We start from the raw sequence: 20,840 nt of genomic DNA, 5'->3' as shown, positions 1-20,840 counted from the left end.
GAATGTACTGAATATATAGTAGAGGCTAAGGTTAAATTTCCTTTGGTTTACTTAGATAAACTGGGCTTGGGGTTAGCTTGGGGGAGGGAAGGAATCACTGGTCTAATAATATAATTCATTGCCCTTTAATAAATCTTTTCTTACTTTCCCCTTCAATTTCTGCTCTTCTACGCTTTTTATCATATCCAGAGAGGCAGGCAATAGTCAAGTCTATTAAATGGCATCTTGTTTGAATATGTTCTAAAAAAAATTACCATGAAAAAAAATTAGTCATCAAATCGCACACATTTCTCTACACCATGAGAAAATATAAATGAAGCAATTCGAATTACTTTATACTCTCCCTAAATTGAATAAAGATGTGGAGTTCCCCAATGAGAATGAATTTGCTTATATCAGTCCCAAACAGCATCACTTTGTTTGAAAGTCAAATGGACAAGGATGTTTTCTATTTGATGAAAAACAATCTCTACACTTAAGTTGCAAACAAAGCTGCTAAGTTCCCATGTCACTCCTGGACCCACTTGAGTTTTCCTGGAAATGCTCCAGATTCAGCCCAGCATGGCAAGAAGCACAGGCTTCTGGGACACTTCTTGGGCCACATCTGTAGCTGAAAGAGCTCTTCAGAACTCTCTGCACCTGTCTCCCTGCTGATATTGGCAGAAGCAGAGCCATTATTGCTGAAGCTCTACAACTCTTAAAAAAAAAAAAAGTCTTTTGGCAATATCCAAGCTCCTTCTCTTCTGCCACACTCCTTCTCTTTCTTAAGGTCTAGGAGCTGCCAGTGGTCACTAGCCCAGCTCCCCTTCCTCTGCGTAGGCTCCAGGATTAAAATCCTGCCATCAAGGAGTTCACATTTCCTCGGCTCAGGAGAAAGAATCACCATGATCCTGTGCTTTTAAGTCCTGATGAATTCTAACTACCTTCTTATATACATGGCTTAATTATAGCAATGAATTTTATATGTGATTGAGGTGCCATGACTTCACCATCATATTTTGAACATAGACGATTATAGTTTATTGTTTAATTCATGAGAATAAAATGATGTAAGTTTTGTGATTATAGACATATGGACCTGGTTGGGGTACTCAGGGTAAGTCCCCTGCCTCAAACCAGAAGTGGACATTAGCTGTCTTTCAAAGATGGTCTTTGTTTGTCTATCCCTATCGACCTCAGAAAAAATACAAACAAACAAAAAGCTGGATACATTTTTAAACAAAAGAGACTGACTTTTCCTCTACATTCCTTATCCCAGTGACTCTCCTTAGGAAAAAGAAGAGGCAGTGACATAAATCTTATCAACATTTCTTCTCTTGGTGGGAGACTTTCCTTAAAGATAATTTAGTTTGATCCCTCTATTCAACAGATGAGGGAAGGGAAGCCCAGAAAGTCTCAAGGAATTATAAGTTTGACAGAGAACTGACACTGGAACCTCAGACTCGCTATGTCTGTCTAATCCAGTACTTTCAGCATTGTTTCACCATGCTTCTGAGTCATTAAATCACCTGTAGGCACATGGGCAGAATTGTACATGCAGCCATTCCATACAGGCCTCTGGAGTGTAGTCTTTGTGCTAAAATAAAATCTGTCTTTTCTACTGTTTGCACAAGGCCAGTACAGGTAGATAGGCCATACTTTCCCTAAGGCTGTAGAATATTTCTGCACTTTGAGGAAGGCTGTGGCCAGGAGAGAGGTGGGGTAGGGCAATGGTTTTCAAGTGCTTTCACCACAGTAAGAAATACATTTCATATTGTGACAAATCCCAAATAACATGACTATGAAGATGCAAGTATATGTATACAATGTAACTGAAATAAATTCCACAGAAAAACACTCGCCTTTATTATTTCAATGAATTCAGCTCTATTATATATATCTATATATCTATATATATACACACATACACACACACGTATATATATAGATATATATATATTTAGTTTGTGACCCGCTGAATAGATTTCATGTCCCTTTCACCCTTTCATGAACGGAACATGAGTCTGGAGCTTTCATCTTGGTTGGTCTCAGCATGATCAAAGGCCTTTGCTGTCAGCATGTCCATGGGTGTGTCCTAGGAGAGCAGATGCTCTTTAAGAACTGGGCTTGTGTCTCCTCTTTCAAGCTGCTGAACCATCTTTTGGGTCCCCTCCCCATCTCTCTTCCCAAATAGGAGTGATCAATAAATGGTTTCAGGCCAACCTGTTCTACTCTATGCTGTGACCTTGAGCAAGTCACTTAAACTCTTTGATCCTCAGTCTCCTGATCTATAAAATTAAAAAAAGTTAATTCCATTTCACAAGGCTATTGTGAAAGGCAAAGAATATATTAAATGAGAAACTGCCTTCTCAACTTTAAAGTAAATGTTAGGCATAATTATAATTTTACCTATAACATTGTAGGCCATGACACATTAGAATTAAATGTACAAAGACATAGTGAACTGAAGCTCTGGGAGGTTTCCTGATGCTTCTGCAACTCTCTGGTATTTAATAAACTAACAAACACATTAATATATTCTAAAAACAGATTATTAAATCTATCAGTATCTATATAAAGTTATATGTCACGACCTAACAAACCGTCTTAAAACTTATTGACTTAAATGCATAGAGAAAGAAAGTAGAACGGTGGTTACCAGGGCTGGGAAGAAGGAGGAATGGGGAGTTCGTGTTTAATGGGGACAGAGTTTCACCTTGAGATGATGAAAAGATTCTGGAGATGGATCATGCTGGTGGTTGCACAATAATGTGAATGTACTTAATGCCACAGAACTCTGTACACTTAAAAATGGTTAAAATGGTAAATTTTGTTATGTATGTTTCACAATAGAAAAGAAACACAATGACTTAAAACCACAGCCCTTTTAGAGTCAGGATTTGGGGCAGTGCTCAGCAGGCTTGGGTCACCTTTGCCCATTGCGGTGTCTCTTGGGACAGTTCACATGGCTTCATTGACCACTTTGATGCTGTCTCTTAGCTGAGATGCCTCTGTTGTCCACATGGCTCTCAGCCTCTGAGGCTTCTCAATACCTGTGGCCTCTCTCTACAGCTGGACAGCCTGGACTTCTTTACAAGGCAGTTGGGTTCTGAGAGAGAAAGCAAAAGCTCCAGATCTCTTAAAGGCTTGAAGTCCCAGGAAGTTGCTTCCATCCTATGCTCTTGGCCAAGTCAGCCATTATGCTGGCACAGAGTCAGCATGGAAGGCAACTGCACATGGCATGAATTCAGGGAGACATGGTACATGTAGAACCATTTTCTAACAATCTACTGCAGCCTCCATGCCACATTGGTAGCATCTCTCCCTGCTCTGCTTATCTTGAATTCTGTTCTAGTGCAATTTCGACATATTAGCAGTGCATGTAGTGGGTAAGAGGATGGACTTTTGCAGGAGGCTTCAAATGTTGGCCCTGCCGTTTGTTGGTTCCGTGACCTTTGGCAAGTTATTCACTGTATCTGTGTCTCAGTTTTCTTATCTGTGAAATGGGGATGGCAATAGTATTTATCTCATTGTGCTGTAAGTATTAAATGATGAATCTGAACTGAAAACTTAGTAACGGTGCCTGGCACGAAGTAAGAACTATGTAAGCATTTGCTATTATTGTTACTGTTGTTTTTGTCTATTTTGTTATAAAACAAATAGGGTGATATGGTGGGAAAGGTAGTATTTAGGGCTAACTAAGGCAGAAAGGCTAGAAACTTGCTTAAGTACACAGGACCTCCCTACCTCACTGTTCTCGCTTACATCTAAATCCCTTGCTGACATTTAAGCCCCTTTCCTTTTGTTCTGCCCACAGGAGACATGGAGAACAGCTGATCAATATCTCCTCATAATAATCCCCTGAACACCTGAAGACAGCTGTGAGAGCTTAAAGATTTGCTGAGGCTAATCTGAACACAGGTAATTGAGTTGATGATATGTTCAAATGCGCATAAACTTGTGCCCGGGCACAGCTGTGAAGTAGTAATAGGCACCTCACACTTCCCTTCACCCCCTTAGGAGCTGGAGTGGTGGGTCTTGTCTGTATGCGGTTAGGGAGTGAGTCTCCTCTTTCCGAGCAGAAACCTGGAGCAGGTTTCTGAGGAGGACAATGCAAGCAGGGCCTGAGAGGCGCCATGTGTATGGCACTCTGCTGGTTCAAAAGAAGAGCTAAACCCAGGAACCGATCATGTTGAGCAGTTAACTAGCACCTCCTGTTTATTTCAGTGAGTTCTTTTGGAGCTCACCAGTGGACCTAGTGCTTAAACCAATAGGCACTTCTCAACCCTCAGCTTCCTAGACAGCACTGTCATATTTGTCATCCTCTCCTGTTTTGGAGTGAGGCAGAACATTGTGGGTTTTTTTCAAGTATTGGAGCCAGAATGCCTGGATTCTAGTTCTGGCTCTGCCACTTACCAGCTTCATGACCTTGTACAAGTTACTTGGCTGGTCAGTTTCATCTTCATCCTCATCTTCATCTGTAAAATGGGTTTGACAATAGTTCTAAATTATTGCGTTCTATGTATTTATTTATTTATTTTGGCTGCTTTGGGTCTTCGTTGCTGCGCTCAGGCATTCTCTATTTGCAGCGGGGGGGGGCTACTCTTCGTTGTGGTGCGCGGGCTTCTCATTGCAGTGCCTTCTCTTATTGCGGAGCATGGGCTCCAGGCGTGCGGGCTTCAGTAGTTGTGGCATACAGGCTCAATAGTTGTGGCTCACGGGCTCTAGAGCACAGGCTCAGTAGCTGTGGCGTACGGGCTTAGTTGCTCCGCGGCATGTGGGATCTTCCCGGACCAGGGCTTGAACCCATGTCCCCTGAATTGGCAGACGGATTCTTAACCACTGCACCACCAGGGAAGTGCCAGGGTTCTCGAAATATTAAAAAAGAATTTTTTTTCTTAGCACAGTTGGGGAGCCATGGTAAGGATTAAAAATATTTTTTAAAAAACTCTTCTCCACTGACTTCTGGGATAGTGGCTCTTCTTCTGCCTGTTAGACCACTCCTTCTATGCCTCTTTGGCCGACACTTTTCTTTCACTCATCCATGAAAAATTAGCAGTTCCCCCAATGTCCTATCTTTGATCCTCCACTCTTCTCATTTTGTGTAACCTCCTATATGATTCATGCCCTTGGTCTCAATTACTATCTGTACACTGATGTTCTGCAAACCTTTATCTCTAGGCTCCCTTTTCATTGTAGAGTATCTCTATCTGGATAGTCCAAGGCTCTTTAAATTCAAAAGGTCTAACACCAGGACACCCACCCCTGGCTATGATGGAGTAGAAACTGGTAACAGACTAGCCATCCCACCACTTAAAAAAAAAAAATCACTAAGGTGAGCAAAATATTTGAGTCAGCTATTTCAGGCAGAGCACAAGTTTGTGATCCTTAAGAGAAATCCAAGCGGTGAGGCCCAGAATCACTCTGCCTCTTTATCGTGGGCTATTTCCCAACCAAGAAGCAATGAGCTGAGGTACCAGCTAAATTGAGCAGACAGAGATTGGAGTCTGGGGCAGCTGAGCAACTCTAATGTGCAAGGTAGGGCACTGAGAGAAGGGAGCTTTGCAGAGGGAGGGCTCCAAAAATCCTGTGAGGATCCTCTGTGGGTGCTTGGCTAAAAGCTGGTTTGCACATGTGTAAGGTGAGACTATGCAAGGATTACCAGATACCAACTTCTGTGGGGTTGAAAGCTGAGCAGGGTTATTAGAATTCAAGCAGTGATGAGGGTCATTGGAGTGGTGGCACAGCCTAAGTGGAAAGCCACATTAACACTTTGTTAATAACACCTCAGGCATCCAGCTGGGACACCAGAAAGAACACATTTTGAAAGTAAGGATAATGTTCTAAAGCAGTATTTCTCAGATAGCTGTTCCTGGGCCAGTAGCATTAGCATCACCTGGAAATTTGTTAGACATGCAGTTGGAAATACTAATTCTAGAGTCCCACCTCAGATCTATTCCATCAGAGACTCAAGGGAAGATGCCTAGAAATGTTTTTAACAAGCTCTTCAGATGATTCTGATACATGCTAAAATTCGAGAACTGCCCTACAATAGAAGACCTACAATAGAACTGCCCTAACAACGCCTAACACCAAGCTTGACTAGATCACAGGAGAAACAGCGTGAAGGCTGAGTGCACTAAGTCAGAGGGCTTGGGAAGATAGCTTGGACTTTCCAAAGATCTACCCTAAAAAATTAAAGCAAACAAACAAACAAAAATGCCTACACAAGTTCAAAGTGGCCAGACAATAAGTGAACTGCCTACTAGAACAAAAATCAAAACTTTTCAGAGGAAAATAACATACTACAGAATCCACAATTTCTACAATGCATCATCTGTAGCCTTAAGTATGACAATAAAAAATTACTAGACACACTTTTACATTGGGACTTGGGAGCTGCTCTGTGGTGCTAGGAACAATGGTTTTCAGTGTAATGGAGCTCTTATGTGGAGAGCCTAAGCTTTTTTTAGATGCAAAGGAAAATTTCAAAACATACAGGAGAATATTGACTGGAAAATGACTTGGTTAAAACCTGACGATCTTACCAGCATCCTGCAGGTCGATGAATATTAAAGAAGCTAGGGATGTCACTGATTGATGAGCAGCTTCATTTTGAATGAGGGGTCGCTGTCTGCCTTTTGAAAGAGGCCAGTTTGCTGTAAAGTTCCTAAGGTGTAAACATTTCTGGCTAGTGCCAGATTTGAAATTTACTTTATTGTATGAAAAACTGGTGAACAGGAAAACCTCTTCATTTTATGGATATGGAAAGAGAACAAAAATCAAGACGGATTATATTTTTTACTTTTGAAATTGATTTGTAAATAGATTTCTGAACGAACATCAGATCTAGACTAATGCATCCATAAGATTCAAGCCATTTCTATTTAATCATGTCACTGCCCTAGAGTCATAACCTGTTAACCAGTATATTACTTTCTAGCTCTGAAACTATTTTTAATGGAAAATTCTTTTTCAGTTATCCAGCCTTGTAATTAAATAATTTTGAATGAATGTTCAGCCTTTGGTCGCCTCTCCGAATTTAAAATGCATGATTGTAATTACAGCCAAGTGAAAGTTTATAATACTGTGGGAAAATCCTTAGTAAGGTTTCTAGAGAGAGATGACTTGGTTTGGCAATCACAAGAACGGAGGATATGGAAAACCTTGGCTTTGTGCAGGGTACTAAGTATTACCGAATTAATGGAGGTGAGAGCATAGTGGAGAGACAGGATCTATTACTGGGGTGAGGGGAGAGAAAGCCAGGCATCAAAACAATCAGTATAATTACTAGCTGAATTATGGAATATTTAGTCCTAGTGTAATAGTAATATGAAAGGGTATTTTTGCTAAAAATAGGGAGGAGTAATGCTGAAAATTAAGAGAGCACAACATAACAATCAAGAGTCATGAGGGAAGGTTACTGATAAAATCTGGGTTAAAACTGGTCAGACATTGTACAGAATGGATTAGTGTAAACAGTAATAGCATCTGATGTAACCAAGGTGGTTGGGCTCCGTGCATAATCATTTTCCCTAAATAGCTACATGAATAAATTGTTTCCAAGCCCATATTTAAATGTCACAGTCAGATGCCAATATTCTTGTCATCTTATAATAAACTCTTTTTCTTTAAAAAAAACATTACTAGACACACACACAAAGGAAAACAAAAGTAGAAAATAGAAATCAACCCTAAGATTACTCAGATGTTGGATTTAGTAGACAAAGACATTAAGGCAGCTATTATAAGATAGTCAAAAAATCAAAGGCAAATATGTTTAAGATAAACAAAAGTATGATCTGAATAAGTAAATAAGTAGGGAGTAGATAGGGAATCTTGAAGATGGGAACTATAAAATAGCAACGTAAACCCCAGAACTTTTCAAAGTAAAACAAGATAACACAATTCACTAGTAGCTTAACAGCAGATGGAAGATGGTAGAAGAGTCAGTAAACCTCAAGATTAATCAATAGAAATTATCCAATTTGAAGAACAGAAAAAAAGTTGAAGGAAAATGAATAGATCCTCTGAGACCTGTGGGATAATATCAGATGTATGTGTAATTGGTGTCCCAAAAGGAGACAGTGAAAATGGGACAGAAATATAATAGGAGAAAAATATTCCCAAATTTGATGAAACTGTCAACAAACCTCCAAAGCTCAGTGAACCCCAGGCAATATAAATACAAAGAAAAACTACCTAGATACATCATTGTCAGGTTACCAAAAAATACAAAAATAAAAATAAAGAGAAAAATTTGAAAGCAGCCAGAGAAGAATAATGCATTACATATGGGGCAACAACCATATGGAGGTGACCAACTTCTTGTCAGAAACTGGAGAGAAGACAATGGAATGACAGCTTCAAAGTGCTTAAAGAGTCCATCACCAAATTCATTATCTTTCCACTTCTCACTGCGCTCATCATTCTCTAATCTCCATTTGAATTACTGGTCACTGTGCATTTGACTTTCCAAGTCAGAAAATTGGGAATCATTCTGGATACCTGTTTGTCCTCTCTCCTTACATAATTGCCCAGCAGGTCTTTTTGATTCTACTTTTAAAATGTCACTAAACTAGTCCCACCTGTTCATCCCCATTTCTGTTGCTTTAGGTCAGGCTCCTGCTAGCTAATCTTCAGAAGTCAGATTGCCTGGGTTTGAATTTTGCCTTACTAGGTGTAACTTTGGGCACATTCTTTGACTTTTCTGAGTCTCAGTTTCCTGATCTGTAAAATGGGAATACATAATAATAATAATAATAATAAACCTATCTGTGGAGAATTTTAAGATTGTACAGAAATTTTTTGTGTCTCCTCCATAACAGTCCCAGGTGGACTGGGTTATGCTACAGTTACAAACATCCTTCAAATCTCAGTGACCTACAACTGGAAGTCAATGGGGGCTCTGCTATCTGCTGTTCTCATTCTGGAACTTGGACAAAAGGTGCAGCCACTACGTAGAATACTGCCAGATGCCATGGCAGAGAGAAAGCAAGAGCCTAACAAATTTTGTTCCAGTTCTTAGTTCTTAAAGACTCCTAGTTTTCAAAGCTTCTTCCATTTCTTTGGCCGAATTAGGTCACACGGCTGGCCATATCCAACTTCAAAAGCAGGTCAGAGCAAGAGGGAGGAGAAATGGGGATATATGTATATGTATAGCTGATTCACTTTGTTATACAGCAGAAACTAACTATTGTAAAGCAGTTATACTCCAATAAAGATGTTAAAATAAATAAATAAATAAAATTAAGTAAACCATTAAAGGAAAGAAAAAGAAAAAAGCAGGTCAGAAATGTGCAGTTTTATTCTATGCTCAGAACAGGATGTGGTAGTAATTAGTGCTGGTGTCTGAATATTTCTGGTTCTCCTTTTGGACTCATGGTAGGGTTGCACTTCCCTTCTCCCCTGGAGTTGGCTGTGGCCATGTGACACTTGGGCAGAAGCTTCGAGAGCCTATACACAATGAACCACACTCCCTGCCTACTGCTGGGATGATGATCCCCCCCCTCACTGCTGTGAGGTATATATTGAGATGAAGTCTCCATTATCCTGGGTTTCTTTGTGGCTGTGAGGAGCATTGCTCCCTGGCCAACCTGCATGGCACATGTGGTAGAAGCAAAGAATTATTTTGGTTGTTTTATGCCACTGAGACTTTGGGGTTGTTTCCTGTCACAGCATAACCTAACCTGCCCTGACTAATATACTACCTTATAGAATCATTGTGAGGATTAAATAACTTAAGTCATGGGCTTAGCACAAGGTTAGCACCCAATATATGTTAGTAATTACCATTCTTGTTTGAACTCTCATACTAACCTCATACCACTGGTATCTGACCCTGCCCCATTTACTCCATCTACTCCATTGCCACCAGAGAGATCTTCCTAAAATGCTAATCTGATCATTCACTTTCCTATGTGAAATCCTTCAGTTTTCTCCTGACCTTGATAAAGCCTGAATTCCCTAGCAGGAGTCTAGAGCTTCCATGGCCTGGACCCTGCCTGCCTCTCCAGTCTCCTCTCCCACTAATCTCCCAAAGGTCCCCTGGGATACAGCCACATCAGGCAACCAGTTCTTGTTCTGCTCTTCTTACATTCATATCATTGCAAATGCTGTTCCTTCTGCCTGGAATGCCCTTCCTTCCCTCATCCACAAAGCAAACTGCTTATCATTCTTCAAGACAGCTCGAAGATCATCTCCTCTATGAATCTACTCTGATACACTCAGTAAGAGTTAGCTATAGTCCTCTGTTATGCACTAATTGTTTCCATGTCTATTTTCATTAGACTGTAGCCCTGAATGGCAAAGACTTGGCCCACTTCTTTTTTGTAGCCCAAGTGCTTAGCACTGTGCCTTCCATGAGCCAATTATGTGTTTAATACCTGTTTATTGAAAGAGTGAATAAATGACTATTCATTGAAATACTGTTTCTAATACAATTCATTAATTAGGACACACCAAGGTGGGCAAAGTTTCCAATTTTTCTTCTTAGACATGACAGGACCTAAAAATAGAAAAGATTTTCAAAATAAAAACAATGCCAACTAAGGTAATTTGTAATTCCATATTTTTTATTCTGAAGATTCCAGGACTCATCTCCAAATTCAGTTCCATGGTTGTCACATAAGTGGTAGGGTAATGTAATAGGTAGAGGTGATAGCTGTTACATGAAATGCTTATTTTTTGACATTTTGAATACCTGAGATACATGACAATATTTTATATGACAATATTTTTATATGACAATATTTTATTGACAATATATTTTTGTCAATAAATTTGACAAATTTATTTATATGACATTTATATATGACAATATGACAATATTTTCGATATAATAACAATATTTTATATGACAATATTTTTGATATAATGCAAAAACAAACCATCAATAGATAAAATACCTCAGGAATATACATCTAATTAGTATTCTATGGGTGCACTTTCTTTTACAAATTGTAGCTTTAATAGCCTTGAACATCTGCAGTCACTTTTCTGGTAGGATTACTGCCCTTTCTATGGCAGATACTTACTATTCCTTTAATCTGCAGCTTCCTTGAGAGTTCTTTATTGTCTCTCTTACTAAGAATGGTAGCTTTTTTCTGTTGAGTTTTCAGAACTTTTTACCTCCACTTCCACCATAAAATTCATAACCATTACGAAGGGTATTGTTTGAGATTTTTCCAACAAAACTTTCTCTTTCTGAGTCCATGACTTGATTTCTATGGGCCATAAAAATTCCAGAACGCTTATATTGCCCATTACTATCAAACTAACATAGTTTTGCAAGGCTGAGGTAGTCCAATAGCAAAATTTCTAAATAAGAGAACTCTAAAAACCGGACTTCCCTGGTGGCGCAGTGGTTAAAAAATCCACCTGCCAATGCAGGGGACATGGGTTCGAGCCCTGGTCTGGGAAGATCCCACATGCCACGGAGCAACTAAGCCTGTGCGCCACAACCACTGAGCCTGCGCTCTAGAGCCTGTGAGCCACAACTACTGAGCCCACGCACCTAGATCTCGTGCTCCACAACAAGAGACGCCACCGCAATGAGAAGCCCGTGCACCGCAAGGAAGAGTAGCCCTCGCTCGTCACAACTAGAGAAAGCCCACGCGTAGCAACGAAGACCCAACGCGGCCAAAATTTAATTAATTAATTAATTAATTTTAAAAAGAGAACTCTAAACACCTAAGAAATATATCTCAAAGATTTATAAAGATCAGATGGAGCAGAGGTTGAGGTGAGGAGGGCATGCGATAATCAGTAAGAAAAGGAATCTTGAAACGTGGGTATAAATCGACCCATGTGTGGCAGAGTACAGGGACCCAGAGTGACTTGGAGAAGGTCTTCACATAGGAAACTGCCTCTGCAGGTTACGTCTTCAGAAAAAAAGGAAACATGGCTAATGAAGAGATAAGTGTAGCTCCCAGTCAAGGAAAGGTATGACTCAGAAATGCAACACTTCTGAGAAAAAATGTGGCACCACCCACATGGGCTAGTCTTTAGACCTGGGAGTTGGTGTAACTGCACTTAGCAGATGGGAGGAAAGAGAAGAGCAGAAACACAGTTCTGGGACAGGAAAAGGACATCGCCAAAAATACTTATCTCCTCTCATACACCAGGGTGTTTTGACCCTCCAAAGACAAAAATGACTTCAACCATAGGGACTTCCCTGGTGGTCCAGTGGCTAAGACTCTGTGCTTCCACCACAGGGGGCGTGAGTTAGATCCCTGGTCAGGGAATTAAGATCCCACATGCTGCATGGCACAGCCAAAAACAATAGATAAATAAAAAACCAAAGGCATCAGCCGTAGTTGGTGCTTTCAAAAAGGAAATGTAAATTCCACAAAGAGAAAGAATTGGAGCAATAGCACAACCGTGTCAGCAACGGTGGGAAAACATATGTCACGTGGTGACTGAGCTGACATTTTAAATTTATTTATTTATTTATTTTTGGCTGCACTGGGTCTTTGTTGGTGCGTGTGGGCTTTCTCTAGTTGTGGCGAGCGGGGGCTACTCTTCGTTGCAGTACGCAGGCTTCTCATTGCGGTGGCTTCTCTTGTTGCAGAGCACGGGCTCTAGGCGCAAGGGCTTCAGTAGTTGTGGCACGTGGGCTCAGCAGTTGTGGCTCACGGGCTCTGGAGCACAGGCTCAATAGCTGTGGCGCACAGGCTTAGTCGCTCCACGGCATGTGGGATATTCCCAGACCAGGGCTCGAACCCGTGTCCCCTGTCTTGGCAGACGGATTCTCAACCACTGCGCCACCAGGGAAGCCCTGAGCTGACATTTTAGGTTCAAATAGTCTGTGGAATTTTGAAGGGGACCCATCCAGCGTTTAGCATGTTGTGTCTATGAGAAAACATGCTCTCGGTTGAAAATGAGGCTGGAGTACAGGCTATTTCTCATTTGTGGCAGTTTGTATCCAAGTAGCCACCTCTTTCAAGTGCATAACATCTTTAGCAGAATATGACTAGTCACGCAGTGCAAAGGAATTGGCAAATTAAACATTTAATGGTCACTGAAGAGAAAAGTCCATTTTTATTTTTATAAAGAAACCAACTGCATAGATACAAGGAACAACAAAAGGAATGTAGTTACTGAAGTCAGTTCTTTCTTGGACTGGGTCTGAAATACTCTGAACATATGGATTGTTTATTATTACTGTTTATTAGTTGTAGTGAAACGTGCTTTAGAGAAAGACCACATCAGATCACATAATAAAATTATGTGATTAGCAAGGAGTTCCCAACATTGATCAATCCAGATTGATATTGTAGTTCTTGGTCTTCCATTTCCTAAACTTGCTTCAGGTAATAGACCCGGGGATCTGATCATTCTTTGTTATTTCAGATGAAAATGAATGAACAAAAATAGAAGTAATGGTCTGTGTGGAATTATTTGCTGGCATTAAGTTAGGGTTTCAAGGAGAGGGACGTGTCTGCTCCCTGTGTTGGGTATCTGTTGTCTCTGTGGTAGCTTGAAAAGCAAGTCAAATATTATGCTGGTCAAGACACACGTCTACCCAAGTGTCTTTGTATTTTCAAGTTAAAATGAAATAACTTTTCCCAATTTTAGAAAGAGATAAAAGGCCATCTTCATTTTGAGTGATATTACCTGAAAACAGCAATTTTTCCCAGATGGCAAAGAATCCCCCAATTGTTTCAAAGAATGTGTGAAACACCAAAAGCTGAAACCACTGGATTAGATTGGGATTCAGGAGTCTTCTGTGATAGAGAACTAGGCCAAGTTGAAAATTTTTTGCAAGGAGGACCAGAGATTAAGGAAGTCCATCTTCAAAATACATTTGAAAAGCCTTAAGAGCATGCCAGTGTAAGAAGTCAGCAAATTGGTGAGACTGAGGATTAACAGCTATACAGGATGGTTGGTTTAGTAATGCTCCTGAACTCAGAGAGTATTTGTTTCTCTTACTCATGTGGGTCAACCAGAGGGTGGTGTACGGGTAAGGTGGGGGAAGGGATGATGGTATGTAGTTGTTAATACCATATTCCTAAGTTATTATTGATTCTATATACTTTAATGATTATGTATAATTTAATCTTAAAGCAGGAAATGAGATTTTTATATTGATTAAATAAATGCATAGGTTAAAATGTACCAAATGGTACTTGAGGGCCCTCATTTAGACCCCCTTTTGCAGAGTTCACGGTAGCCCTTTCAAATAGATTGGTCATGATTCACAATACTTACAATCATTTAAACTATAATCTCAGGAGAAATGATAAAATCAAAGTCTTCCTATCTAACCCCTAGTGACTCTCAATTTTTACTCTATAAGGATTTCTGTGCTTTCTTCAAAGTATCCACCATTGTTAAGGGTGAAAGGGACATAGCCAACATCCCAGTGGTCCTTTTCTACAGGAGGGTGAAGTCTGTCTGCTTTCAAAGTACCAGCTACTTCTACCACTACACACTGTAACTGTGTCCAAAAGGAAGAGTATAGTCAGAGCAAGCTCCCAGAATACATAATCCCTTATAAAACATGTTCAACTGGAGCACAGACCCTTTCAAGTACATTGCATAGCTCCCTGGTGACTTATCTGAATGCTCCACTCAAAGCTTACTCTGTATGGCAGGGTCAGATTGAGACTGCAAAACTATGCAAGTGTGCTTCCAAGCATCTCCACCAAAAACTTCCACTGAGCCATGCAGATGGTCTGGTTAGATCACCAGTCTTTGGGCGGGTATCATGACTTCCTGCCTTAAATGTATGCCCATCAACCTTTTGGGTTTCATTGCCATTCCCACACAAAGAGGCCCTTACACTGTCAGAAAGTTCTAGATCAATGGTCCCCAACCTTCTTCTTTATTAAAATCTCTTTATTAGCATCAACACATTGTAACTTTATTTGGACTTTTATTGAGTGAGAAAACTGCATAACTGCAAAAAAAAATTACTAGCTACCTAAAATTGAGAATTAATTTATTAATCAACATTATCTATAGGTATTTTAAAAAATAATAGTTATATATGAAATATAGTCAGTCTTCAGGCAAGACTTGAAGACCTGTTTTACTTAAGGCTCTTTTGGTTGCAAATAACAGAAACAAACTCTGGCCAGATTAGATTAAAAGGTTCCAAGGAAAAGATAAACACCAAGCCGTGGGAAGGGTCACGGTCAGTGGCAGTTCATGGCTTCATTTGTCTAGTTGATGACAAGAGTCAACTCATCCCAAAGAGTTACGTCCTCCTAAAAGGGAGAGATCTTCAAAAACTTACTCAAATTCTATAGCTTTTTTTTCCTGAAGATCACACAGTATTAGTTGGCTAGGGCTGCCATAACAAAATTCCATAGTCTGTGTTGCTTAACAGAATTTTTTTTTTTCACAGTTCTGGAGGGTGGAAATCCAAGGTCAAGGTGCCAGCAGGATTGGTTTCTCCTGAGGCGTCTCTCCTTGGCTTGCAGATTTTCACCTTCTCATTGTGTCCTCACATGGTATTTTCTCTATGTGCACATCCCTGGTGTCTCTTGCCCTTTTTATAAGAACACTAGTCATATTGGATTAGGGTCACCCTTGTAATCTCATTTAACGTTAGTTACTTCTTTAAAGGTCCTATCCCCAAATACAGTCACATTGGGGTGGGGGGGTAGGGCTTCAACATACGAATTTTGAAGGGACACAATTTAGTCTATAATAGACACCATATCTGTTTTTTTCTCAGTAGGACTTATAAACTGCCATTGGCCAAAAGCACAAGAATCCCACCAGGTTGGGCACCTTCTTTTTTTTTTTTTGCCATGGCTTGTGAGATCTTAGTTCCCCAACCAGGGATTGAACCCAGGTCCACGGCAGTGAAAGCCCACGTCCTAATTACTGGACCACCAGGGAATTCCCTGGGCACCTTCTTAAGTAGGTAGGATTAAACAATTTTGATAACTCAGAGGTGAACACCAAATAAGCACTGACCCAGGAATGTCACACTTTACAGGAACACCTCCTGGCAGATTTCAGTATTACTATTTCACTAGCTGCTCATTTTGAAGTTCCAATGAGCAAGGAGTTCCATGATTAGCATATCTAGGCTGCTGTGTGGAATTTTTAAAATATCTGTGGAATCATCCTTATAGAATAGATTCAAGACCAAATGGAGATAGTACATTTTTTGACTTCCAAATTAGGGAAAAGCAAGGAAACACTACACGTATGGCTGGTTTCAACCAAATTCTTTCTTCAAATGATATAATATCATTCCTTACAGGTTTGGATGCCACTGTCATGGGAAAAAATGAGGGAGGTAGGGAAGAGTTAGTTACATGTTATTCAGTGAAAACTGGAATTTGAGCAAAATCTTATCCGGAAAAGAAAGAAAAAGCATTGAGACTTATAGGTTTTTGTTTGTTTGTTTGTTTTTACGGTACGCGGGCCTCTCACAACCTCTCACTGTTGTGGCCTCTCCCGCTGCGGAGCAGAGGCTCCGGATGCGCAGGCTCAGCGGCCATGGCTCACGGGCCCAGCCGCTCCACGGCATGTGGGATCTTCCCGGGCTGGGGCACGAACCTGCCTCCCTGCATCGGCAGGCGGACCCTCAACCACTGCGCCACCAGGGAAGGCCGAGACTTAGAGTTTTACCAAACTTCCAACCAACTTGGACCATGATCCCAAACAAATACCGTTGACCTGTGAATAACTCGGAGATTAGGGGTGCCAAACTTCTGTGCAGGTGAAAATCTGTGTATAATTTATAGCTGGTCCTCCAGATCCCTGGTTCCTGGTTCCTCCCTATACACAGTTCTTCCATATGTGCAGTCCAGCATCCGCGGATTCAACCAACCTCAGATAGTGTAGTACTATAGTATCAATATTTACTATTGAAAAAAATCTGCTACGAGTGAACGGAGCAGTTCGCACCTGTGTTGTTCAAGGGTCAACTGTACATGACCTCTCAGATCAAAGAAAAATTTTCCAAAAACTGAAAAGCCCTTACCAAACAAGTCGAAGGTACAAGAAGATCTAAACTACAGCTATATATAACCCAATATGTAATATCTGTAATTCAAACCTTATTACTTTAAAAAGGTATGGATTTTTATCTGGGCTTACAGCTTCTTTCTCCTCTAATTATGTGCCAAAATAAACAGAGTTGTTCATATTCTGGTATATAAAGTCACTTTTATAGTATTGCCTGCCATTAATTATCACATGAATAGTATCAAAGTATAGTATTACCTGGAATGAGTAGTTTTAAGTATTAGTCCAAGGAGGAAAACCTCTTTCACCAACTAAATGCCCTGGCAAACACTGGCACCTCCCAGGCACAGGCACTGCTGCCTCTCAGCAAGGAACAGTCAGTCCCAGGGGTGCCATATTGTTGAACGCAGATAGATAATCACCAGTACAGAACAGAATACCATGTCCTCAGCTGTGTTAAAAACAAATCTGTGGGGCTTCCCTGGTGGCGCAGTGGTTAAGAATCTGCCTGCTAATGCAGGGGACACGGGTTCGAGCCCTGGTCCGGGAAGATCCCACACGCTGCGGAGCAACTAAACCCGTGCACCACAACTACTGAGCCTGCGCTCTAGAGCCCGTGAGCCACAACTACTGAGCCTGTGTGCCACAACTACTGAAGTCCGCACGCCTGGAGCCTGTGCTCCACAACAAGAGAAGCCACCACAATGAGAAGCCCGCACACCGCAACCAAGAGTAGCCCCCGCTCACTGCAACTAGAGAAAGCCTGAGCGCAGCAACGAAGACCCAACGCAGCCAAAAATATAAATAAACAAATAAATTTATAAAAAACAAAACCAAAAAACATATCTGTGAAAATGGTCTACATGATATATTATCGTGTAAATATTCATACTGTAGTCTGTGTATAGACTATCTTAGGAAGATGTATGAGACTATAGTATCAGTATTGCTTCTGGGAGCCCACTGTCTGGATGCCTTGGGTGGGAGAAAAACTTAGTTTTTATTGTTTTTCTTTTCGTACCCTTTTAAGTTTTGTAGGATGTCAAGTATTGCTAATTCAAAAATAAATAAATAAACCATAATTTGAAAAATCCATGCCACTGTCTGATAAGAGAGTAGGTTAGGCTGGGGGTGAAGAGAGAAGCCTTAAGTGACTCACTTTTGCTATGCAATGCCAGGCCCTACTGTGAGCATTTTGTAAATATTTAATTCAGTCCTCACCACAGCCCAATGAAGTAGATGCTCTACAGGTGAGAAAACTAAGCACAGAGAGGTTAAATAATTTGCCCAAGGCTACATTGAAAGAATACAGCAGAGACAAGATTTGAACCCTAGCAGCGTGGCTCTAGAGTTTATGCTCTTATGGATGCTGTGTTGTGCATCATGATGTCATGATGTGAAAACTATGCCTTGATCATATCATATTTAACACAGTCAACCCCAATATCCTGAAATTAATTCAGAACCCCATCCCACCCCCCTTTTATTTTTTCTGGGTCTTCAGTAATGTGCAGAGGCCATTCCTTCTTCATTTTTAAGGTGACAGAACTTAAGTCAATTCCCAAAATTCAGTTGGGTACTATAAAAGCCTGAGCTCAAAGTCCTGTGTTGATGAACTCCACCAAAGTACATAGGAAGCAAGAGGAAGAGGCAGCTTTGCCAAAATTATTTAGTAAGGGAGGGAGAAGTATTGTGTTGGCCAAAAAGTTCGTTCGGGCAATATCTTACGGAAAAATCTGAACGAACTTCTTGGCCAATCTAATAATATACTCAGAAGATAAGGGAGGAACTCAATCTTTGTCTTGTTAAATTAGATCAAATAGAATTTCCAAATCATCACATCAATGCTCCAATTAAAATAGAGATCACTTATTATGTGGAAAATACTATTTTAACATCCATAAATATGAGAAAGATCGTAATAAGCATTTACCATGGACAATTCAGTCTCGCCTTATGCTTGATTCACTGAGTAGCTCAGATACTTATCTGCTCCCTGCACCAAAGGGGTCCTCATGCATTAACAGTGGCTAAATCGATTGTCTACTATTTTACACACATACATGATCTCTAATTTTCAGGGAAATTCTCTGAGCAAAGCATTTGTTGTAGGCAAAATTTTTTAAGGGCCCCCAAAGCTGTCTTGCCCTAACCCCTAGAACCTATGAATATGATGAGATTTCACTCTGGTGATTATTTTATGTTATATGGCAGAGGTGACCTTAAGAAAGGGGGATTATTTGGGTGGGCCTGATCTAAATACACGAGCCTTGTAAAGCAGTTAGCCCTTAAATGGGTGAGAGCAGAAGTGAGAGACACTCCAAGTGTGAGAAGGACTTGATGTGCAGTCCCGGTCTGAAAGATGGAGAGGCCTCGGAGAAGGAACGTAGGCGCCTGAAAGAGCTGAGAGAGGCCCGCAACTCTCAGACCTACAACTGCAAGGAACTGAATGCTGCCGAGAACAGAAAAGCGCTTGGAAGAGGACCCTGGGTTCTAGGTGAGAACACAGCGGATGGATACCTTGATTTCAGCCTTGTGAGACGGCCCAGAGAAACCAGTTATGCCACCCGGGACTTCTGACCTACAAAACTGCGAGACAATAAACAGGCGTTGTTCCAGTCCTCTAGATGTGCGCAAATTTGTTACGCAGCAGTAGAAAACTAATATACATTAATATCCCCCTTTTACAGAGGAGGAAACTGAAGCTGAAAAAAGTCAAGTAAACTGGTTAAAACTATCTTGTGGGGAATTCCCTGGCAGCGCAGTGGGTTGGACTCCGGCTTCCAATGCAGGGGGCTTGGCTTTGATCCCTGGTGGGGGAACTAAGATCCCGCAAGCCGTGTGGCCAAAAAATTAAAAAAAAAAAGTGGGACTGTAGTGAGGACAGGGTTTGACTTAGGCTTGACTTCCCAGCCGGTTCACCTTTCTCGCGCACGCCATACCACATACAGTGGGGGAAGCTGACGGCCCTGCCCACCCGCTGCTGAGTAATGTGTTAACCAATCAGGAGCCACGGGGGTGAAAGGAATAAAGTTCTCTCTGGCTGAGGAAAGGATGACTCAGATTCTTACTTTTAGAAACCAACATGAAAGTATTGGCTGAACAATAGCTAGGTTTTCTACAGAGATCTTGATCCGTGGGTGTGGCCTCCACTGTCTGCTCTGTTGAGATGTCTTAGTTGGTCTCCTTTTTTAGCCGCAAGCGCTAGGTGACTGATTTTCAAAGTGGAGCTGAATGGATTTAGACAGATTAACATTCTAACAACAAGAAATGGGGGAAGAAGAGCGAATCCTGCGGTGTTTGCTAACGTATTGAAACAGATTCAATAAAACCCCCCTCTCCAAGGCCTAGCTTTGTAAATATTTGCGTTATAAAGATATGTCAGTTTAAAAAGGAGGAGTTTCGAAGAGCAGTTGCCAGCAGGATCTGGCCCCAGCTCCCTATGTGACCTTTCTTCCTCCTTCCGGCTTCCTCCACTCCAATCACAGGGCCCCTGGGCATTCCCTAGAACCTGCCAAGCGCTATGCTGCCTCAGGGCCATTGCCCTTCTGTTCTCCCTGGCCTGGAACGTTCTTCCTCTAGTGCGTGCCCTGAATTCACTCAGACCACTGTTCAAGTGGTATCTTACTTGAGTGTCTTTCCCTGAACATCTTATTTAAAGCATCTGTGCTCCCCACCTGTCACTCTCTCCTTACCCTGCTGTATTTTTCTTATAGCACTTTGACGACCTGAGACTCCTTACACATAAAAATATATTTATTTGTTATCTTCTGTCTCCCACACTAGAATGTAAGCTCTAGGAGGGCAGAGAGGATTTCTTTGTTATATTCTTCGCTGCATCCCCAGTGTCCAGAACAATTCATGGCATATAGCGGGCAGATATTTGTTGAATGAATTAATAAATCAGGAACAACAGCATTGCATCTGTT

At 41.0% G+C, this 20,840-nt stretch overlaps 1 long non-coding RNA gene across 1 annotated transcript in view; it reads left to right on the top strand.

Moving 5' to 3' along the window:
- The window catches only part of LOC149749139 (uncharacterized), a 72,713-nt gene extending 54,956 nt beyond the window's left edge, over positions 1–17,757 (top strand). The window contains exon 3 of the long non-coding RNA XR_016393266.1: positions 3,797–17,757. This is a non-coding gene — a long non-coding RNA (uncharacterized LOC149749139). The remainder of the gene's footprint in view (positions 1–3,796) is intronic.
- Positions 17,758–20,840: the final 3,083 nt, after the last annotated feature.

The sequence above is a fragment of the Delphinapterus leucas genome, chromosome 5, assembly GCF_059928025.1.
Source record: "Delphinapterus leucas isolate spDelLeu-1000000601 "Yukka" chromosome 5, BTC_Dleu_Yukka2, whole genome shotgun sequence".
Lineage (NCBI taxonomy): Eukaryota > Metazoa > Chordata > Mammalia > Artiodactyla > Monodontidae > Delphinapterus > Delphinapterus leucas.
The sequence above is the reverse complement of the archived record's forward strand: the minus strand, read 5'-3'. Positions and strand labels throughout refer to the sequence as shown.